A 22528-nucleotide genomic window follows, 5' to 3' on the forward strand; every position below is an offset into this window, starting at 1 on the left:
TTTTTTAAAACTGTTCAAGAAATCTGAGCTGTTGCTTTGTCCTTGGATTTTGTGGTAATATTAGAGCAACCTTTCTCACAGAATTCCTACAATAAGCCATGTTACCTGAGATTATTCCTGTATTTACCTGAAGGCCCTGACAAATGTGCTGTGTACATGAAGGATGGGAATCAAATCACATCTTAACTGCTTACAGTTAAGGAACCTGTTCATATTTATTTGATGAACCAATGATTTTCTATAAGTTTGTGATCCATCTTTGATTAGTGATTCCAAGATGGTCTTTACGGAAATCCTGTTTGGCTTTTTAAATTTTATTTCCCTTTTTCAGTTTGCCAGGGCAGCTCTCCACAGTCACTGTCCACATGGGTCAGTGGGAACTAGAAGCACTCTGCTAATGTGTGTGACCAGCAACCTCCAGCATCCACCCAGTCAGCGTTTACCATCGCCCTGCTGGATATTTGTTTTTGTCTGTGACTGGAGAGTCAGATTTTTTTTGAGGTTGGAGGAACAGCCTCACACTCGCAGAGGTGAGTCAGTTTTCAGAGGTCATCTAAAATCCTCCCACCCTGGTTTTTATGAAGTAGATCTTATTATGTGAAACAGTAATATTTCTCTTCCTCTTCACCCTCTACACATCTGACTTCAGGTACAAGTCTCAGTCATGTCATCTGCAGAAATTCTCGGATGACTCTGCCGTTGTGGGTTGTATCAGGGATGGACAGGAGGAGGAGCGCAGGAGTGTGGTGGACAGCTTTGTCGAGTGGTGTGAGCTAAACCACCTACAACTTAACATCACAAAGACAAAAGAACTGATTATGGACGTTAGGAAGCTCCTCCTCCTACCGCTGTCACCATCAGAGGGGGCTGATGTAGAGATCGTGGAGGACTACCGGTACCTGGGGGTACACTTGGACTGTAAACTGGACTGGACCAAGAACACCAATGCTGTCTTTAAAAAAGGGCAGAGTCGGCTTCTCCTACTGAGGCGGCTCAGGTCCTTTAATGTTTGTAGGAAAATGCTGACCATGTTCTATCACTCTGTGGTAGAGAGCGCTGTGTTCTCTGCAGCTGTGTGCTGGGGCAGTGGGGTGAAGACAGCTGATGCCAACAGGCTGAACAAAGTGATTCAAAAGGCTGGTTCTGTCCTGGGTGTCAGACTGGAGAACCTGGAGGAGGTGTCTGAGAGGAGAATGCTAAAAAAGCTTCTTTGTATCATGGACAACCCCTGTCACCCCATGCACTCCTCCATGATGGAGCATCGGAGCAAACGCAGCAAAAGACTCACTGCCCCAGAATGCAGAACTGACCGCCACAGGAAATCCTTTGTACCGGTGGCTATAAGACTGTTTAACTCTTCCTCACTCTGTAGCTGATTTTCCTGAGACTATTACCAATGTTATTCTGTTCCCTTCCAGACCGTGCAATATTACCCAACAGTACCTTATTGAATATTTGTTTCATCCCCCCATCATACGCTGCTGCTCCCTTTATTCAGTTGCACAATAATATGTCACTTTATAGAATCGCCTGCACTGATAGTTAAGTTATTTATTCTCCAGGATATAGTTATATATATTACTTCGTTAGAGTTATTTGATACTATGTCTTGCACTATCCTACTGTATATTACTGTACACTACTATTCTTATTGTATATATTGTATATCTTATTCATCTGTTCCTCTGTCTCTCCTGCTGCTTTGAGCATGTACATGACAAAAGAATTTCCCTCGGGATAAATAAAGTTATTCTTATTCTTATTTCAGTGACTGCTGCTTATACCACAGGTTAATACACTGTACAGATCCCTGATGGGAGAATCAGCCCTATTTTAGGCATTACCTGTTCCAACAAAGAAGTCTGGTAGATGTTTGTTTACAGTCTGATGATGGGACCACATCCTCAGCATCTCTGAGTTTGTTTCTTGGTTATTATTCATACACAGTAATGTGATGTATGATGATATCTAGTATAATTGGACCAACCTGGTGCTCTTCATTGATGAAAGCTGTTTGAGTCTGAATGTTGGACCTTGTGTATCTTGTGTTCTCTGGGCTTTGCTGACCTCAATCTTTTTACAGGATCAGAAAACAAAACCAGGATTACTGTAAATGTTTCTTCTCCAGGTGGATGATGATAAGACTGTGTGACACAGGATGCCACCTTTAGTCTTGTGAGGAAGCAAAGCTCAGCAAGAAGTGTGATATTATATGGTACCCACATGTGTGCTGCTGAGGAGGATGTTCAGGGACGCCTGCAACCAAATCCAAGCCTCCTCAGGTTAGTCGTAGTTGCAGAACGTTATAGAAGGACTGAGACAGCTGAGGTTTAAAATGTTTGAATAAACGGATGAAAAAGAGATTTTCTTCACTATAATTATCACTTTTTTAAATCTTTGGCAACTTCAAGTTTTTCAAATTACTTTGACACCTGAATTGAAAATGATAACATACTGTATTCATTAATAATCAGAAGATGCTCCACCATGCAACATCTCATTGGCTGTAATTTTGAAATATAACACCAACCTGTCCTCTAAACTCCTGTCTGTTCACTGGATTGCTGAAATTCTTTTTAGATCTAAATGATCCAAACTTGAGCTCTAATGTTTAACAGTAGTAATATTCTAGACCTCTTTAAGTCATTTTCACTATTCGACTGTCCAACCAGCCAACTCCAATAAAAGAACACAGCAGCACTCAGTGATCACCACAGATGAGCGAGTTCCTGTAACATTCATCATCTGATCCCTGTTGGTCTGTGTGCTTCTGCTTTTGGTAACTATAGTTACCTAACTGTAGTAACCATAACGCAGTCACTATAAACACATGCCATCCACTTTCTAACTGCTGGTTACTGGTTACTTCCTGCCAGTTATTTTAGACCCAACACTGTTTCTTCTTGTTCGCCTCAGTGTTGACGTGTCAAATGTTAAACAGCTGGAAATGAAACTACACCAGTGTGCTGTGATGTTTCAGCAACATGTGGCAAACGCTGTTCCTGCCATTCATGGTGACATCACCAGAGACAGCCCCGCCCACCTCAGGACCTCCCCCTGTCATATGTTGATCATGATGATTATGAAGATGACAGTGAGCGAAACTAAGACTGTAAAAATCCACGACCAGGATGTTTAGATGTTTTCTAATTATTAATGAATATTAAGATCCTGTTTGTGTTGTTTATCTTTGTTTTTGTGTCATTTGTTAATAACAAATTTCACAAACTCAGACAGTTTACATTCTGTATGTGTTTTCATCTTTACCAGCCACACTTTAACTGCAATTAAGAAAACAAACATTAGAAACTGTTGACTCAGTGACTTTATAAAATATTTAAGTGGTTCAGGTAGAGCCAGCTGTTGGATTCCCGTGAACACTTACCATATTGGACCTGTACAGCATGTTTTTGTATGAGACAGATTTGTAACAGAGGCCTTGCTCTCAGTAAGTTTGAAGTCATTTCCTGATTTGTTTTGTAATCTCTGCTCTTTCTGTATTCTGCTCAGTTTGAATGCTTTGTCAGCAAAACAGACAACAAGTGAACAATTTTGAATAACAAACTGTAGCATGCACTAATATTACACATCTCCAAACAACAATCCACTGAGACCGTGAACTCCACTTCTTTGAAGCATTCTTCTTCTTTTTGGCATGAAAAAGAAAGCAGAAACAGCACGAGCTGCTTTGATCTACCAAAAGGAAAAAACAAGATATCTGAGGTGAAATCAGTCAGGTGAAATAATTAAGATATAAACAATAATTCAATGCAGTGTCTCAGGTAGCTTAGTCTGCTACAACTGTTGATAAAAACTAAACAAATTAACACTGTGTCAGGGAACTGTTGTGTGGGAACTAGTGGCTTTTATGTCTGCAGTCATTTAACTTCCATCTATTCATTTAACTGAGGGGGAAGAAATGTCAGGTTGGTGCAGGCTGGTTAGGTGCATTTGGTCCTCTGTTGTTGTAACTAGATGAGTTGGTTCACTTTGTGGCTCAGCTGTATGTGGGGTTATATCTTGGGCTGGGTATCGATTTTGATTTCTACAATCATTTTGATTCCAATTCACAAGGTCCCGATTCGATTCAATCACCATTTGGATCCAATTTTGACTCAGCATATGAAGATTACGTGATGCTGCTGAAGTGAAGCAGAGCAAAGGTACAGAGGTTTTACTAGAGACACAGCTAAGCGTTTTGCAATTTGGCATCATTTTAAAAAGTTTCGATTTCTTCAGTATTGAACAGCCGAAATGAGGCTTTTTTGTCAGAGGTTATTTTATAAAAACAGCACCTGACAGCGCTGTACACAACGGTAGACTGGTGCATAATGAGCAAGTGAATAATGCAGAGAACAGATTTGAGATGGGAAACTGTTCTTGAAGTACACTGAGAGAGAGAGAGCTGTGCAGGAGGTGAGATTTTAACGTGGTGGAACCAAAACAGCAAAGGTAGGAGGGATTTTATGATGATGTTCATCAAACGTGAAGCAGTTTTGATCTTCTTTTGCTGCTCGTTCAGTGAATTTTGGTCAGAGAGTGACAAAACCTGCAGCTTCAGAAAATGTGAGATGTCAGCATTCAGCCCCGACAGCGTGTCTGTGTACGTACCATCGGGTGAACGATCCACGCTTTGTGTTTACATCTTTGTGCTGAATCTGTTTAGCTGCTCTCACTTGCTGTAGGTTGCCTCCCCAAGTGGCCGGTCTCCACCATCACTGCAGTGAAGCCTGTTCATTTAATTAATGTTTGCTAAGAAAGTGTTTTCATTCACGCTTCTGTGTTGACAGCCCTGCTATCTAAGGAGTTTCTTTTCTGCAGCTCTACATTTGCAGTTATTTTGTCTAAACGTTGTTTTATGAAACTGACCTTCCTCACCTCTGCTTGTTGATCCTTTCACACATAGTGGTCACTACAGTGGACAGCTACTCAAATGATGTTTTCTTGTATTTGTGTCAGTGTTGATGGTATACTTGCACATAAACACAACACACAGTGTCAAATTCACAAGTTGAAACATATGTTGTCCACCTAAGTGGACATGTAAAAAAACTCTTTGAAAACTACGTTTAAAAAACTCAAGTTCAAAAATCTTTTTTTCATGACTAAAGATGAATAAAAATACTCAAGAAAACAATCCTGAGTGAGGTTGTCATAATTCATCCATGATAAATGGCCTGTATTTGAATAGCTTTACTAGTTCCTAAGGACCCCAAAGCACTTTACACTACATCCAGTCATCCACACATTCACACACTGGTGATGGCAGCTACATTGTAGCCACAGCCACCCTGGGGCGCACTGACAGAGGCGAGGCTGCCGGACACTGGCGCCACCGGGCCCTCTGACCACCACCAGTAGGCAACGGGTGAAGTGTCTTGCCCAAGGACACAACGACCGAGACCGTCCAAGCCGGGGCTCGAACCGGCAACCTTCCGTTTACAAGGCGAACTCCCAACTCTTGAGCCACGATCGCCCCCATCATCCATGAAAGGGTTAATAACGAGCCCGTGTGCCTTTGTAACTGTTACGTTTGCACTGGCTATTGTAACCTCTCCTGGGGTGTAACTTCCTCCCCAGGTGGCGCTGTCAACACCATCTAGTTGCCTTTACCTGTGTTCCACCTTTGTGCCACCACATTTGCATATATCTCTATCAATTAAGTCTGATTTGAGGTCTGCCATATTTTAAATTCAGTTATTTCTCTCAGAAATTTGGGATCTAAATGACAAATCTGTTATACTGTCACTGTTTAGTGTAAATGACTCATTGGGACATATAAAATTACAAATGTTACATTTTTTATTAAATCACTTCACCTGATATCGAGTGTCCAAGAATATCAAACCTGTAAAAATTGTTTACGGTCAGAATTTATAAAAACTAATTGTAAGTAAATTCAAAGACGTGAGCTTTTCTTTGTGATGAATATCAACACTTAAGACTGTGAGCTTTACTTTAGAACAACCAACAACTGAGTTGAGTTTGCTTTGTGTTACATTGTAAATATGTTAGGTTCTGGTGTTTAGTATTAGTTAGGCTTTAGTTGAGATTTAACCTAGTTTATGTTTCTCCTTCGTCTCCTTGTTTGAGTCTTTGTCTGTTTTTTATCTCCTCGTCTGTAGGTTCCCTCTCTGTCTCGTGTCAAGCTTGCGTGTCCCAGTTCATGTCTCAATGGTTCCTGTTTTATTGTGGATTCTGTTCCATAATCAGTGTGTTTAGTTGTACTTTTCCTGTGGCGTTCAGGTACATTTGTGTCAGCTGTGTTTCCACTTCCCTCATTACCCTTCTGTGTATTCATGTCCTCTGCCTTCCCCTGTTCTTTGTCAGGTTGTGTGTTTTCTCCATGTCAAGTCACGTCTGGTCACAGCGTTTTATTTCTACTTCTCAGGTTCATGCTCATGTTTTTTTTCTTCATGTTCCTGTTCAGTTTCATGTTTCAGTCATCATAGTAATTTAGCTGCTCCCAGTTTAGTTTGTAGTTTAGTTTGTCCCAGGACGTTTTGCCCTAATTGTTTTCCATTTTTGACTTCAGCCCAAAAGAAACGGTTCACCTCTTTTTACATTTTTTTTTTACTTTGATTTTCTCCTTTGTCTGTGTTTTTGGTCCATGTCATAACACTGTCATTCCAAATGTCTATTGATAACAAGAAAAACTTTTTAGTACACAATCTAGATTTCTCCCCAACTTTAGAATCTGTCGGCTTTGTCTGCTGGTCTGAAGTCAATAAACCACAAGAAAGATGATTTTAGTCATTTTATTTGCATCGTGCAGTTTGAATGTGTCCATTCAATTAAACTTTATTTATATAGCTTCAAATCACAACAACAGTCGCCTCAAGGTGCTTTATATTGTAAGGTAAACCATATAATAATACATACAGCGAAAAACCCAACAATCATATGACCTCCTATGAGCAAGCACTTTGGGAACAGTGGGAAGGAAAAACTCCCTTTTAATACGAAGAAACCTCCTGCAAAAATGTGGACATTTTTTTAATACAAATATTCCAGAAACATTTAGAGGATAGAGAAGTTTACATTTTCATGTGGAGAAATATTTTAGTAAATCAAAATGATGATGAGCAGTGATAGCCTCCATAAACAGTCACAGGAAAGATCTCCTTTAAAAACTCAGAAACATCAAGAGAACAACTAGAAGATGTGGAGGTACCACCCATAATGTTTGACTGACAGCTGATCTCTGTGCAGAAATGATGGAGAGAAAATAAAATGAAACTAAAATACAGATTTAAACCCACAATATGAAAGACTTCAGTCTATTTCACTTTAATCAACTCAGCAGTGTCTCCATAACTATAATAATCGTAAAACTTCAGTCCAGCATAGAGCGGCTGAGTGAATGTGGTCTGGACTCTGTGGAGGAGAGTCATGGTTTCAGAGACGCTGTAGAAGGACAAAATACCTGCTCTGTGATCCAGGTACACTCCTACTCTGGAGGAACGAGGACCTGAGACACGAGTTTGGATGTTGTTGTACCAAAATGTATAACTGTTGTTGTTACAATCTAATGACCAAGATTTGTCATTACGTCCAAATTCACATTCATCTCCTTTTCTGCTGATATTCTTGTATGCGACTGCTACATCAACTCCTTCCCCTCTCCACTCCACCTCCCAGTAACAACGTCCAGTCAGACTCTCTCTACTCAGGACCTGAAACCAATAAGTGAATCTGTCTGGATGATCAGAATAAGTCTGTTGATTCACTCCAGTTACTTTTCTGTTCCCCTCTGATAATAACAGATGTTCGTGTGCTGTGTTTGGATCCAGTGTGATTTCACATGAATATTTTAAGAATCCAGCTCTGGTCTTTGGCTCTGCTTGTGGATCTGACAGTAAAACATCCACTTCAGTGACTGTCAGTGAGATGTTTGTCCATTCCTCTCTCAGAATGTCCTGTAGTTTATCTCTGACCTCTGACACAGCTGCTGTCACATCCTCAAAGTAGCTCAGAGGACGGATATTGATGCTGGATGAGTCTGTAGACTCACTGAGTGCTGACAGTGAGGGGTAGTTGTGTAGAAACTGGATGTGATCCTCTGTGTGTGAGAGCTGCTTCAGCTCAGCATCTTTCCTCTTCAGCTCAGTGATCTCCTGCTCCAGCTTCTCCTGAAGCTCTTTGACTCGACTCACTTCAGTTTCCTGCTGGGATCTGATCTGCTGCTTCACATCAGAGCTTCTTTTCTGGATGAGATGGATCAGCTCAGTGAAGATCTTCTCACTGTGCTCCACTGTTTGATCAGCAGACTGATTGATGGCCTCCACCTCCTGTTGAAGCAGCTTCACATCTTTCTCTCTGTCCTGGATTCTCTGCTGGATGTTCTGTCAACTCACCTCCAGCTCTCTCTGCCTCTCAGTCCTTTCTGCTGCAGCTGAGACTGTGTCGTGGCCTTTATGTTCATCCACAGAGCAGAGATAACAGATACTCTGCTGATCAGTACGGCAGAACATCTTCATCACCTCATCATGACGAGAGCAGATGTTCTCCTGGAGCTTCTTGGAGGGCTCCACCAGCTTGTGTTTCTTTAATGGAGCCACATCATAATGAGGCTGAAGGTGTTTCTCACAGTAAGATGCCAGACAGAATAAACAGGACTTGAAGGCTTTCATTTTTCTTCCAGTGCAGACATCACAGGCCACATCTTCAGGTCCAGCATAGCAGTGATCAGCAGGAGCAGCTTGGAGTCCAGTCTTCTTCAGCTCCTCCACTAAATCTGCTAACATGGTGTTTTTCTCCAGGACAGGCCTCGCTGTGAAAGTCTGTCTGCACTGAGGGCAGCTGTAGATTTTCTTCTTTTCCTCTTCATCCCAGAAGCTTTTAATACAGTTCATGCAGTAGCTGTGTCCACAGGGAATAGTCACCGGATCCTTCAGTAGATCCAAACAGACTGAACAGCAGAATTTTGTTTGATCCATTTGATTCATGTGCTGTGCCGTTTCACCGTCTCTCAGTGACTGTCAGACAGTTTCACTTCCTCTGAACAGAAACAACCTCTGTGCTCTGAAGGGAAACAGATCTCTGCTCTTTTTCACCTCCTACAGGAAATGAGGCTCACCAGCAACTGCATTTACACCATGTTGTTTAGACCCATCCTGATACAGACACATCTGTGAAGGGAGGCACTAAAGAAATATTCTTACAGAGCAACCAAAAGCCAATCACATGATGCAGGGTGTGGTATGTTTGGTTACAACATGCAGTAACAAGTCTGACCCAGGTAAACTGGTTTAACTGGTTTAAACTGTTAAAATTAGTTTCAACTGGGTCAGCCCAGTTCAACTTTTCTTGAGTTATGACAGTCAACACTCAGCGAGTTCATTTTATATTTCAAAAAGTTCAGCAAAGTTTAGGATGCTGTGATGAATAAAAATAAATCACACTTTATATTTTGACATTTTCTAATCTTAGTTCATTCTCACACTTACAGAATGATGCATGGGAACAACTGACTCCACTAAATCAAACAGAAAATCGCAGATTGCTGGATCAAAGATGGCGCCGATGTGTATGTCTTGCCGTCTGTTCCTCCAAATTTCTGTTTTAATGTTTTTATTCTGCTATGATGTAGACTCCCTGCTGCTCTATGACCGCCAAGTTTTAATTGATCTTCGACTATCTCCCAATACGCCGTTGTGTAGACTGGGAAATGCACACAAAATACCGCCTCCACTCCTGTCGTTGGTTCCTACTCAACTGCTCCGTGTACCTGTGCCGTCTCTGCAGAAGCGAGGTCGCCATCGCGGCAAACAGAGTGGGAGATTACTGAAATTGAAGGCCTGTCTGGCGTTTGGTTTTGCTGTCCCTGGCGTTTCCTGTCACCCCCCTTTTCCCTGGCATCTTCTTAAGCCATCCTATACGTATCTGGTGCCGCTCGCTGGCTCTGAGCTGTTCCCGCCCGGCCGCTCCCTGCCTCCCTGTCCACGGCAGCGCGGAGTGAATCTGCAAAACCTGCATTATGTTGCGCGAGCTTCTAAGTCTGGTGACTATTCAACTCCAGCCAAATTTGGCCTGGTAAACGCCGGTATCGAATAAGACTTTTATCCTTAAGGAATTATTTTTGTCACAGTACTTGGACTTTCTCTGCCTAACTGAGACGTGGATAACTGCTGGTGATTCCAGCGCCTTTGCAGAACTTTTGCCTTCAGACTGCTGCTATTTTAATGTCCCACACAGATCTGGTCGAGGTGGAGGAGTAGCTGCTATCTTCAGAGATCGCTGCAAGTGTAAACAGGTTTCATTGGAATTTTATTTTTCCAGTTTTGAACTGTTACTGTTTGAAATAGAGATTGACAGACCACGTGACTTTCGCGCATTGCATGCTGGGTACGAGTGGCAACAACATCAAGACACTGCATCAAACACGAGCATTTCCAGCACCGGTAATCATTAATTCTGCGGTTTTAATCCCTACTTGCATTTTATTTACCCCCAAAACAGTTATGTACAAAATGAAGAAGAACTCGGCAGGTCCGTACGAAGACAGACTTGACGAAAAGGCCAAAAAACAAAGTACGAGGAAAATATCAAAGGAGTGAAAGGGTCAGACCCATACGAGCATACAGAGTGGAGTAAGCACGTTAGCGTGCTGCCCAACTTTCATCACGCACATATTTATTATTATATGATCCTGAGTGAAGTGTGAGTGCATACACTCACAAAATGTTTAGTAACTTTAGATCCCTGCAACAAGCCCAGGTCCAGTTTACTTTGGTGATTTGGACTATTCCATTTCACCGCTGTTGTTACATTTTTGTTCTTTATCTCCTGTACAGGCCAACGCAATCTATTTGTTGTTTCAGGTTGTAGTATTACACAACATTTTCAGATCTAATAGAAAAAAAAGAGTTTTGTAATTCATTCAATTTTTCTTTATTTATAAATGGCATTATTGTTTCATTCTATTATAGAATCTTACAAGAAAGAGGCAAACTTGTGTTCCATCATCTTTATTAGCTGCTTCGGTGAAAAACAAATCAACAGTGATATAAAAAACAACATACTGGAAAACAGTTATTCATCACTTGCTTGCTTCAATACAACACTTGGACACATATATGCGGACTTTTCGTGGCTGTTTTGATATCGCTCTCTCTCTTAACCAATCAAATCTCGCTGTGGTAGCAGCTTTACACTCGGTATGACCAGGGCTGGACTGGGACAAAAAATCAGCCCGGGCATTTTGACTAGAGACCGGCCCACCAGGTATTATAGGAAAAACCATAAAGTCTGCAGGCTTTATTTAAATGGAAAACTTCCACAACAATGTGTTGATGAAAGGGTGAGCAAGCAAGCAGGACGTGGATCAACAGTTTTCTGACCGTTACCGTTTGTAGTTGTTTTAGATATACTATCATAAAGATGTAAATTCAGTGTTTTCTCATCATAAACCTGTGCATGAGTTTAAAAATCGCGCTCCACCCAGGCGCTACCGTATGTTACTAGTCAAAATGGAAACACTTGAAGTGTATAATTATATTTTCTGTGGTGTTAATCACTCTGAACGACTTACCTAGAGTTGTCTTTCATTTATATGTCTATTTGACCCATCTGTATAGTTTTAGGACTAAAGGAATCTGACTGTTTAGTTCCTTGTTATGCAGCGATGCACATGCAGATGACCCTGATTATCGTGTGTCTCAGTTTCCTTCTCTCGGTAGAGTTTCTCTTACAGAGAAGTTTTTTTTTACTTTCTCAAAATAATGATGATCAATACCTTATTTTTTTAAGCATTCATGCTATGGTTCCATTCCTGTGATATGTGTTTATATATCTCTCCACTATAAACAGAGATTTATGAAACACTTGACTGTCATCCCATTGATTACAAACACCCAGCTGCCATTTCAGTTTTAAACGAACGGGTAATCCTAAAGATTCCCATACTTTTGATCGTATTCCTAAATGAATAAATGATCTTAAGTTGCCTTTCATTTATATGTCTATTTGATTTGTCTGTATAGTTTTAGCCGAGGAAACTGACTGTTTAGTTCCTTGTTATGTAGCAATAGAAAAGCACATGCCAATAATCCTGCTTATCAGGTGTCTCAGTCGCTTTCTTTGTCTCGAGTTTCTGTTAGACAAAGACTGAAGTCACTGCAAGAGCATACTTTAGCTGTGGAGCAATTACACAGGTGTTTTTATTTTGTCTGACAGGTTAGACAGGAATGTGTAGATGTAAACAGAATGAGCATGCATAGTTTTGCTTTTGTTCTAGCTGTGTTTTTGGTTAGCCTTTTTCTTAACACCATTAATTCAGTCTATTTTCATGGTACACACTTTCTCTGAAAGTAAAAAAAAAGTATGACATTAAACTGGGACAGAGCATTCATTAAAGAGAAGGTTCAGATTCTTAAAGTCCATCTTAAATAGTCTTTCTCAGTCAGAAACATCTATGGGCAGATGTTATTGTTCAAAAAGCAGCAAGATAGCAGGTTGAAATGTGAGGCCAGTACGTTCTCTCTAATTACTGGCAGGAGTTCAATCTGCTCTCTAAAAAAGAAAATCTGACTGTATAAAATACACACACTACTGCTCTAAAGAAAAATGCAACACAATGCAGAGTCGAGGAGTTTGTTTGGGTCGACCTGTTGCATCGGGGTGAAGCAGAAATTGGTTACACTTGGACGTATGGTTTGGGTCATTACTTTGGATCCAAACCTGGATCCAGCAAAATTGCCCCAGACCATCACACTTCCTCCTTCATGTTTGACAGTTGATGCCACGCTGTGGAACCATCCTTTCGCCTACTTGACGGCGTACAAAAAGTCTGCATGACGAACTGAAGATTCATTTTCATTCATCAATCCTTCAAGTCTTCCAGTCTTCAGTAGTCCAACGGCCCAGGCAAGCGTCTTTGTCTCATTCTAATGTCTCACAGTTTCAGCCTACAATGTACACTGTCTAAATATTAAAACATTTAAAAAGTAAAGTTGTTTACAAACACTTGTGTCTAAGAAGTAAGAACAGCTGTTCATCATTACAGTTTTTTTTGTTAAGAGAATTATGAACTTCACATTGTTTGATACGACTGTTTCATTCCTTTGAAAGCAACCCCCACTGTAAATCCCACATGGTGCGTTGTAAACACAAAACACTGTGTTTGTGTATGTATGTGCGAGCATGTGAGTGCCTGTGTGTGCGCATACCTGTGTGTGTGTGTGCGTCATAACAATTAAAACACTGCATATGTGACTTCTTGCTGGTCATAAAAGTCCATCTCCCCTCACCCAAGCTACACCAAACTCCTCTACAAAACATGGTTAACAGCTCACAAGCACTGAGACCCCCACTCTACTTCCATCTGGCAGTTTCCACTGGGCCATTGGTCTCTTGATGTCTTACTTTTACAGCTAAGCATGAGGAGGGTCTCCTGCACACCTACTTCTAAGTTGTGACAATTATGAGCCTTTATTACATTCAGGGACAATGGGTAACAGACTCCTCCTATCTTTCCTATCTGTTCCATACAGTCCTAACATCCCCCAACTGTTGCTTCCTGTCTCCTTTTTTGACCGGCAGACCCTCAATGTCAATAAATTCCTATTATTGTCCTACAATAGAAGAGAAATCCTTTTTGATGGATCGAAGAATTCAGTAAGGACTCTCCTGAAACTATTCACTTCTGATGTCATGCAGTCAGCTCTGTGGTAAGTCTGTGTGGCTGCTTGTCCTTGTCCTGCTGAATTACTTCAGTGACTATATTCTCATCATGTCCTCGCTGGCCTTGGCTCACAGTAGTTATGGAGCACAAAACAGGCATAAATGACAAGGAGAAGTTCATTTAGATTAATGTCCATTGACCTTTGCAATGCTCCAAACCGTGCTTTCAGTCTGCCAAAAGCACATTCAATAACCATTCGAGCTCGACATGAGCAAAGTCCAACATACTGTTCCTGAGCAGTGCTTCCCCCGTTTGCGTACTCTTTCATTAGGTAAGGAAGCAATGGGTATGCTGGATCCCCAATAAGAAACACTGGAATTGCCTCCTCATGTTCCACAATTATTTTTTTGGAAGAAGGAATCATGCCACTTTCCAAATGTGTGTTCAGCATTGAAACGCACTCGGAGAACCTGATTTAATGCTGGATGATTTATTAAATCATGGCAGTGCATGTGAGTTGTCTGAATTGCAAGCTACAGGGATGGAAGCTGACAAGACAGCTGCAGTTAATAAAGTACAGCATAAAACAGGACGTGACACCACAGCTAGAAACAAATGGACACCCTCATGACAGCCGAATAACCGCTGTCGAAACTGTGGAGGCAGATATCCTCATGAGCAAGGCTGCCCAGCTAAAGACAAAATCTGTAATGCTTGTGGCAAATGACACCACGTCCTACGTTAACATCTACAGACATCAAGATTTACCCATACCACTCATCTACGTCTCTCCCTGTGTGTGGTGCGTTCAGGTGCAGTGTGGAAAACCAAGACAAAACAGTTAGGTGTTCCTTCTTTGTCATTAAAGGAGAAGGTTTCAATATTTTGGGTTTTGAAGCATCAAAAGACTTAGTACTGCTTCATATTGTCACTGCGGTCTCTTCTCAGTCTCAACGTTCTGTTGCAGACAAGCTAGTAGAACAACATTCAGAACTTTTCCAGGGAATTGGGGAAACTCAAAGATTTTTAAGTGAAACTGCACATAAACACGGATGTAAAATCAACCTGTCAACCACACAGACGAGTTCCCTTTATTTACGTCAGAAAGTGGAGGACAAACTCCAGAAATTAGAAGCTGATGACATTATTGAAAAGGTTACAGGACCAACACCATGGGTGTCACCCATTGTAACACTGCCAAAACCAAAGAATCCAGACGAAGTGGACGAAATGGATACGTGTGGACATGAGACAAGCAAACACTGCAATCGAACGAGAACGACATGTCACGCCCATGATTGATGATGTGATGCATGAGCTGAATGAATCTGCAGTGTTCTCAAAACTTGATCTCAGGGTGGGATACCACTAACTTGAACTACACCCTGACAGCTGCTACATTACAACGTTCACTACTCATCTGGGACTTTGGAGATATAAAAAACTGAGCTTTGGAGTCTCTTCTGCTGCTGAAGTGTTCCCAAGTGCTGTTCATCAGACGCTGCCAAGACTCAACGGAGTCAAAAATCTCAGTGATGACATCATAGTCTTTGGCAGGGACCAGGCTGACCATGACGACAATCTTACAGCTCTCTTTAAGCGACTATCAGAGTCGGGTCTTACTCTGAATCGAGAGAAGTGTGAATTTAATAAAACAAAACTTGAGTTTTTTGGTTTCATCTTCTCCGCAGGTGGTGTTTCAGCAGATCCTAAAAAGGTTGCAGCAGTTCAACACACTCCCAACCCAAAAACACCTGCTGACATCAAAAGTCTCCTTGGCATGGCCAATTACTGCTCGAGGTTCATCAAGGACTTCTCATTGATCTCTGAGCCACTGCGCAGGCTCACACATTGGACATGGGGTCGGGACCAAGAAACTGCGTTGCAGGACTGGGTGCCATTCTCTGTCAAAAAGATGAAAAGGGGATGAAGCACATTATTGCATATGCAAGCAGAGCACTGAGTGATGTGGAAAGGAGATACTCGCAAACTGAGAAAGAAGCACTCGCCATTGTGTGGAGTTGCGCACATTTCCATTTGTATGTTTATGGACATCCATTCACACTGGTGACCGATCACAAGGCACTCGAAATCATCTGGAATAACCAAAGATCGAAACCACCATCCAGAATAGAAAGATGGGGACTGAGACTTCAGCAATATAACTTCAGAGTGCCATTAGGGCTGGGCGATATGGCCTAAAATTCATATCACGGTATAATTTGAAGCATGTGCGGTAACGATATACATCGCGATATATTCTTTTCTTCTGTAAAACTTATTTTACACACTATAAGGTACACTTAAAATCCTTTCATTTCCTTAAAAATCGACAGTGTGCCTTATGTATGAATTCTGGTTGACCTCGAACTTATTTTATGTAGTACACGGCGCGCAGACACGGAGGCTGGACCAGGCGACGCTGAAAGCAAAGACACGGAGGCTGGACCAGGCGATGCTGAAGGCGAAGACACGGAGGCTGGGCCAGGCGAGGCAGAGGCAGAAGTAGAGGCTGCTGCAGGCGAGGATGATGAGGATGATGAGGCTGCTGCAGGCGAAGATAATGAGGCTGCTGCAGGCGAGGATGATGAGGTTGCTGCAGGCGAGGATGATGAGGCTGCTGCAGGCGAGGATGATGAGGTTGCTGCAGGGGAGGATGATGAGGTTGCTGCAGGCGAGGATGATGAAGCTGCTGCAGGCGAGGATGATGAAGCTGCTGCAGGCAAGGATGATGAGGCTGCTGCAGGCGAGGATGGAGACTCTGAGGCTGGACCAGACGAGGCAGAAGACTCTGAGGCTGGACCAGACGAGAATGGCGCTGCAGGCGACGACGTGGAAGCCGGAGACGGTGGCGCTGCGGGCGACGTCATGGAAGCCGGAGACGGTGGCGGCACTGCAAACTGGACGGATCCCTTGGACCCTCCAGTGGAGACACGAGACGAAGGCCGGACGGGCCCCTTGGACCCTCCAGCAGAGGCTATCGCAAAGCCAGCAGGCACGGAGTCCTCTGGGAGACACGAAGGCAATGGGTGCTGTGCTGAGCACTGGCTCTGCCCAGACAGCGCTGACACAGTATAGTTCTCTGGGGGCTGCTTAACCTTCAGGGATCCAGAATCAGCTGGGGACTGAAACCTAGCCTCTGGGGAGGCCCTGGAGTGCATAACTGTGCACAAATAATAATAATAATAATAATAATAATAATAATAATAATAATAATAATGGATTGGATTTATATAGCGCTTTTCAAGGCACCCAAAGCGCTTTACAATGCCACTATTCATTCACTCTCACATTCACACACTGGTGGAGGCAGCTAAAACACGAGAAACACCCTGGGTGGAAATTTGATTTTCTCCCTGCATAGAAGAAACGAGTGAGACTGGGGACAAAACGAGTGATGAAGCTAGTGGTGACACTGGAGCCTGAGCTACGGGTAGCGGGGACACTGGAGCCTGAGCTACGGGTAGCGGGGACACTGGAGCCTGAGCTACGGGTAGCGGGGACACTGGAGCCTGAACTATGGGTAGCGGGGACACTGGAGCCTGAACTACGGGTAGCAAGGCTGAAGACTGAACTGCAGGAGACACTGGAGGCACTGGAAACTGAACTGAAGGTGGCTGCTGGGCAGCTAACTGAGCTGAAGGTGGCTGCTGGGCAGCTAACTGAGCTGAAGGTGGCTGCTGGGCAGCTAAACGAGCTTGAGGCTGGGCAGCTAGCTGAGCCGAAGGCTGCTGAGCAGGTGAATAGCTGTTCAAATTAGTATCTCACACACAAAACACAGCCCCGGAATAAACAGTTCCATAGTCCAAAACAGGAAAAGAGTCCTCTTTCACCACAGCCGGCAATTCAGAAGTCCCAAAGTCCGGCTGTGGGGTGACGCGCCGGGGGCGAGATCATCATTGCCTCTCCGCAGACAGCTCTGACGGGCCGGGCAAAACCACATCCGGCAGGGTCGGGCAGCGAGGCAGTAGTGCCTGGGAGAAGGTGTGGTGTGTGCTGGAGAAAGGCCTGCATGGTCGGGGGAAGTGATTCCAATAACAATGGAAGACCGGAAAAGAGCCGTTGCAGCCAGCTTTCAACGGTACGGCGAAGCTCTTCCAGAGGGCCTTCCAACCACAGGCCGAGGAGAATCTCCACATTGTAGGTAATGTCGTCCCGGAGCTCCTCGGACGGGTTTAATGCCGCTGGGTCCATTCTGGCTGGTTTGTACTGTCACGGGTTGCCGGGGCAAGCCGTGTGAGAATGATTTAGGACCCAGGAAGCAGCAGCTCTGGTGCAAGTGAGTTTAATAAACAAAAGTAGATACAAACAGAATTGGAGAGGGTGAACATGAAACTAAGAAAACCTAAACTGGGCAAAACTAACCAGAAACGAAGATGCAGGGAGGCACAGGAAAATACACGGGAAGACGGACAGAGAGAAGCAGATGAACCAGTAACGAGGACGAGGGAACACACATTATAAATACACACACCAGTAATTAGGGGATGGGAAACAGGAGGGAAACACACATAACAGCTGACGAGGCAGGGGAAACATAAACAGAACACACTGACATCAGACAGAGACCTTCAAAGTAAAACAGGAGACACACCGACTGAACACATCACACACCAACTAAACACAGACTGGGGGACACAGACATAGGAACATGAAACGTGAAACAGAAGAGTACAAAAACCCAAGATAACCAAAACCACAGAATGATAATAAACTTAACATAAACACGGAGTCACAGACTCCGGACCATGACAGAGCCATAGCCCCGTCCCCCAGGGCATGAAGCAGGTATGGAGGAGATCCAGGCCCCAGACATCCAGAGGCCCTAGAATACGAGAACCCAATGGAGGACCACCAGGGGGGCAACCGTGCCACGCTCCTGGAAAGAGCTGAGGAGAGCCCCAAATGAGAGGCCACCCAGCAGCTAGGGAGCAGAGGCCAGAGGGTGTTGCGGTGACGTGCCCGCGGGCTCTGCCCAGACACCAAGAACCACAAACACACCAACGTCTGAGGACATCAGCCACTGGCAGGGAGTGTGGTGAGGGGAGATAGGACTCCATACCTCGGAGAGCCTGAGATGTTCCCAGAGAGGTGGAGTCAAGTCAATCAGTCAAGTCAATCAGCTTTATTCGCCACATGCAGGTTGCCCTGCAGTGGAATGGACCCGCCCCCCGACCTTACACACACAACACAGACATCACATGGGGATACAGGTCAGAGATCGGTAACATTACAGAAAACCACTGAAATGTACACTACAATGGGAAAGTACAAGAGGAAAAAAGAGACCTCTACTCATGCTGGGCTCCTGGGAGGACAGCATGAGAACAGGAAACAAAAGAAAATCCCCTGCACAGAAAGCACATAAATGTCAACAGTACAACATTATGGAGCACAAGACAAGCAACAGGGTTTGGTAGGGGTGAGGAGTAATCCAAAGCAAACACAGCAGCCATCCTGCCACTGCGCCGGCATTCCAGCACAGGCCCAGACCCGCCGTGTTCTCCAGGAGGGAACAAGCATCGAAGGCATGACCTGGTCTCCAGTCAGCTTGAGTCTAAGACCCAAGCTGACATATAGACACAAACAAACAGGCGCACGCAGGCACAAACGTGCATTCCCACCCTCATATACACAAGCAAATACTTGGCACTCACCTGACGAGGAGACGGACACAAACAGACACTGTAAACACATTCACACTCCCCAAACATGCTCTATATCCCAGGTCCGGGTACCCCTGCCCCCAGAGGTACCTGTTGAACAATAATCACAATTATTTTGTGTTTCCCCTACATTCCCGGCTCGTAACCAGCACCCTCTGCCGTCAAGGGCGAGCATTGGTTAATGGTCATTAAGTGACTGATGCAAGCCACAACCTTTTATTTACTCCACACACATACAAAACTTAAACATAAATTTTTTTAAAAAAATGCATCAAGAAAAAGGCACTTGGGGCACTCAAGAGGAAAGGGGCAGGTGCTCAAGCCCCCTCCGACCCACCCCTCTGCACATGCCTGGGTCTTATCATATGGTTTATCTGTTTTTGATTACAAAATTGGGGATTCAGTGTTTTCTCATCATAAACCTGTGCATGAGTTTAAAAATCGCACTACACCCAGGCGCTACCGTATGTTACTAGTCAAAATGGAAACACTTGAAGTGTATAATTATATTTTCTGTGGTGTTAATCACTCTGAACGACTTACCTAGAGTTGTCTTTCATTTATATGTCTATTTGACCCATCTGTATTGTCACGGCTGGGGCGCCAGTCGTGTGGAGGTGAGGAAGGAGGATCCAAAAGCAGACAGTGGCGGAGGTGCAAGTGGGTTTTATTTACAGTGCACAAATAACCAAGGTGTGGGCAGAACTGAACATAAACCTAAACTGGAAAAGCTAATACAAAAGGAGGACATGGAGCGAGGGGCAGAGAGACGCGGAGCAGAGACACAAATGAACACAGACAACGCGACGAGAAGCACAGGCAGACACCAACTATAAATACACACACCAGGTAATCAGGAAATGGCACACAGGAGGGCAACACAGCTGGGAGGAATCAGGGCTGACGGGACAGGGGAAATGTAAACTGAACATACTCACATCAGACAGAGACCTTCACAATAAAACAGGAAACTCAGACACGAGGAACCAAACAAGACACAGAACTAAACAGACAGCTTCACAAACAGGCGGGGTGACACGATAGACAGACAGAGACACAGACGCAGACTCAAAGGCAGACCGAATATAACACATAGAACTCAAACAATAATAATCAACATCATCATAATAAACTAGAAAATGATAATAAACTGAAAGCGCTGAGTCACCGACCCAGGACCATGACATGTATAGTTTTAGGACTAAAGGAATCTGACTGTTTAGTTCCTTGTTATGCAGCGATGCACATGCAGATGACCCTGATTATCGTGTGTCTCAGTTTCCTTCTCTCGGTAGAGTTTCTCTTACAGAGAAGTTTTTTTTTACTTTCTCAAAATAATGATGATCAATACCTTATTTTTTTAGCATTCATGCTATGGTTCCATTCCTGTAATATGTGTTTATATATCTCTCCACTATAAACAGAGATTTATGAAACACTTGACTGTCATCCCATTGATTACAAACACCCAGCTGCCATTTCAGTTTTAAACGAACGGGTAATCCTAAAGATTCCCATACTTTTGATCATATTCCTAAATGAATAAATGATCTTAAGTTGCCTTTCATTTATATGTCTATTTGATTTGTCTGTATAGTTTTAAACTGACTGTTTAGTTCCTTGTTATGTAGCAATAGAAAAGCACATGCCAATAATCCTGCTTATCAGGTGTCTCAGTCGCTTTCTTTGTCTTGAGTTTCTGTTAGACAAAGACTGAAGTCACTGCAAGAGCATACTTTAGCTGTGGAGCAATTACACAGGTGTTTTTATTTTGTCTGACAGGTTAGACAGGAATGTGTAGATGTAAACAGAATGAGCATGCATAGTTTTGCTTTTGTTCTAGCTGTGTTTTTGGTTAGCCTTTTTCTTAACACCATTAATTCAGTCTATTTTCATGGTACACACTTTCTCTGAAAGTAAAAAAAAAGTATCACATTAAACTGGGACAGAGCATTCATTAAAGAGAAGGTTCAAATTCTTAAAGTCCATCTTAAATAGTCTTTCTCAATCAGAAACATCTATGGGCAGATGTTATTGTTCAAAAAGCAGCAAGATAGCAGGTTGAAATGTGAGGCCAGTACGTTCTCTCTAATTACTGGCAGGAGTTCAATCTGCTCTCTAAAAAAGAAAATCTGACTGTATAAAATACACACACTACTGCTCTAAAGTTTTAGACTGCTGGCTACTCCATGTTTTCAAGCTTACTATCAAAATATATGGAGTTATAATGAATAAACTTTGTACTTAATGTCACAATATTTTGTAATCTTACTTCCTTCTGACACTTTTGGAATAGGACATGGGAACAACTGTCTCCAATAAATCAGACTAATTACCAAGTAACTTATTCATAATGGAGACTCCAATTTAAGAATCTAAAAGATAAAATCATCAAAAACAAACAAACAGTCCATTTAAATTAATAACGTTTTTGTAAGTGTGTAAGAAATCTTCTAAAAAATCCTTTTTGACATATAAATGGAAATATAAGTGCAGACATTGTCTTTGCAAAATGATAAATAAAGTCTGTGTGATAAAGGAAGGTCTGTGAAGTGTAAGAGAAACAACAACACACAAATACATCAAAACAAATCTTTAACAAACATTTCGAGCTCACAGAAGTTTACAGTTTCATGTAAACGTCAGTCGTGGCCTTTATGTTCATCCACAGAGCAGAGATAACTGATACTCTGCTGATCAGTACAGCAGAACATCTTCATCACCTCATCATAACAGGACTTGAAAGCTTCAGTTTTTGTTAAGTGAAATTATTTTATGTGTTGAAGCCCTTACTCTTAATGTCACAGGGGGAACTTTGGTTGAGACTTTACGGTACAACTTGTTGTGACATCATTACTATGTTTGTTATGGGCTCTCACCATGATGGTGGGGCGCTGTATGTAGATGAAGATGGACTCTGCTCTTTATGTTAAATAAATATGCCCAAAGGCTAAAGAGTAGTGATGGGCAAAGCGAGGCTTCAAAACAATCTGACACCATCTCCACAGCGACACCTGCTGGACAATTTGGTTATCGCCACATCGTGATGATGCTGTTCTGTGAAACAGTGACACAGACGAGCCGTGCACAATTAAAACAAAGCTACTTATTATATCAGACAGTCAATAACTGCGATCAACACATTATTTTGGAGAAATTCTCACAGAACGAAGGAAAGAAAAATGATGAGACTGTTAAAGACAGCAATCTGTGAATGTAGTGATCAGTGTGCTTCAGC

The 22528-nt window shown here is 42.8% G+C and overlaps 1 long non-coding RNA gene and 1 pseudogene across 1 annotated transcript; both read right to left on the minus strand.

Moving 5' to 3' along the window:
* Positions 1-987: 987 nt before the first annotated feature.
* Positions 988-5766, minus strand: LOC146497209 (uncharacterized). The gene is made up of 2 exons (XR_014870795.1): positions 2531-5766; positions 988-2323 (listed from the first exon to the last, which is right to left on the minus strand). It is a non-coding gene; the product is annotated as an uncharacterized LOC146497209 (long non-coding RNA).
* Positions 5767-7095: 1329 nt separating this feature from the next.
* On the minus strand, positions 7096-9183 carry LOC146497210 (tripartite motif-containing protein 16-like; annotated as a pseudogene).
* Positions 9184-22528: the final 13345 nt, after the last annotated feature.

The sequence above is a fragment of the Neolamprologus multifasciatus genome, chromosome 18 (genome assembly GCF_963576455.1).
Source record: "Neolamprologus multifasciatus chromosome 18, fNeoMul1.2, whole genome shotgun sequence".
Classification (NCBI taxonomy): domain Eukaryota; kingdom Metazoa; phylum Chordata; class Actinopteri; order Cichliformes; family Cichlidae; genus Neolamprologus; species Neolamprologus multifasciatus.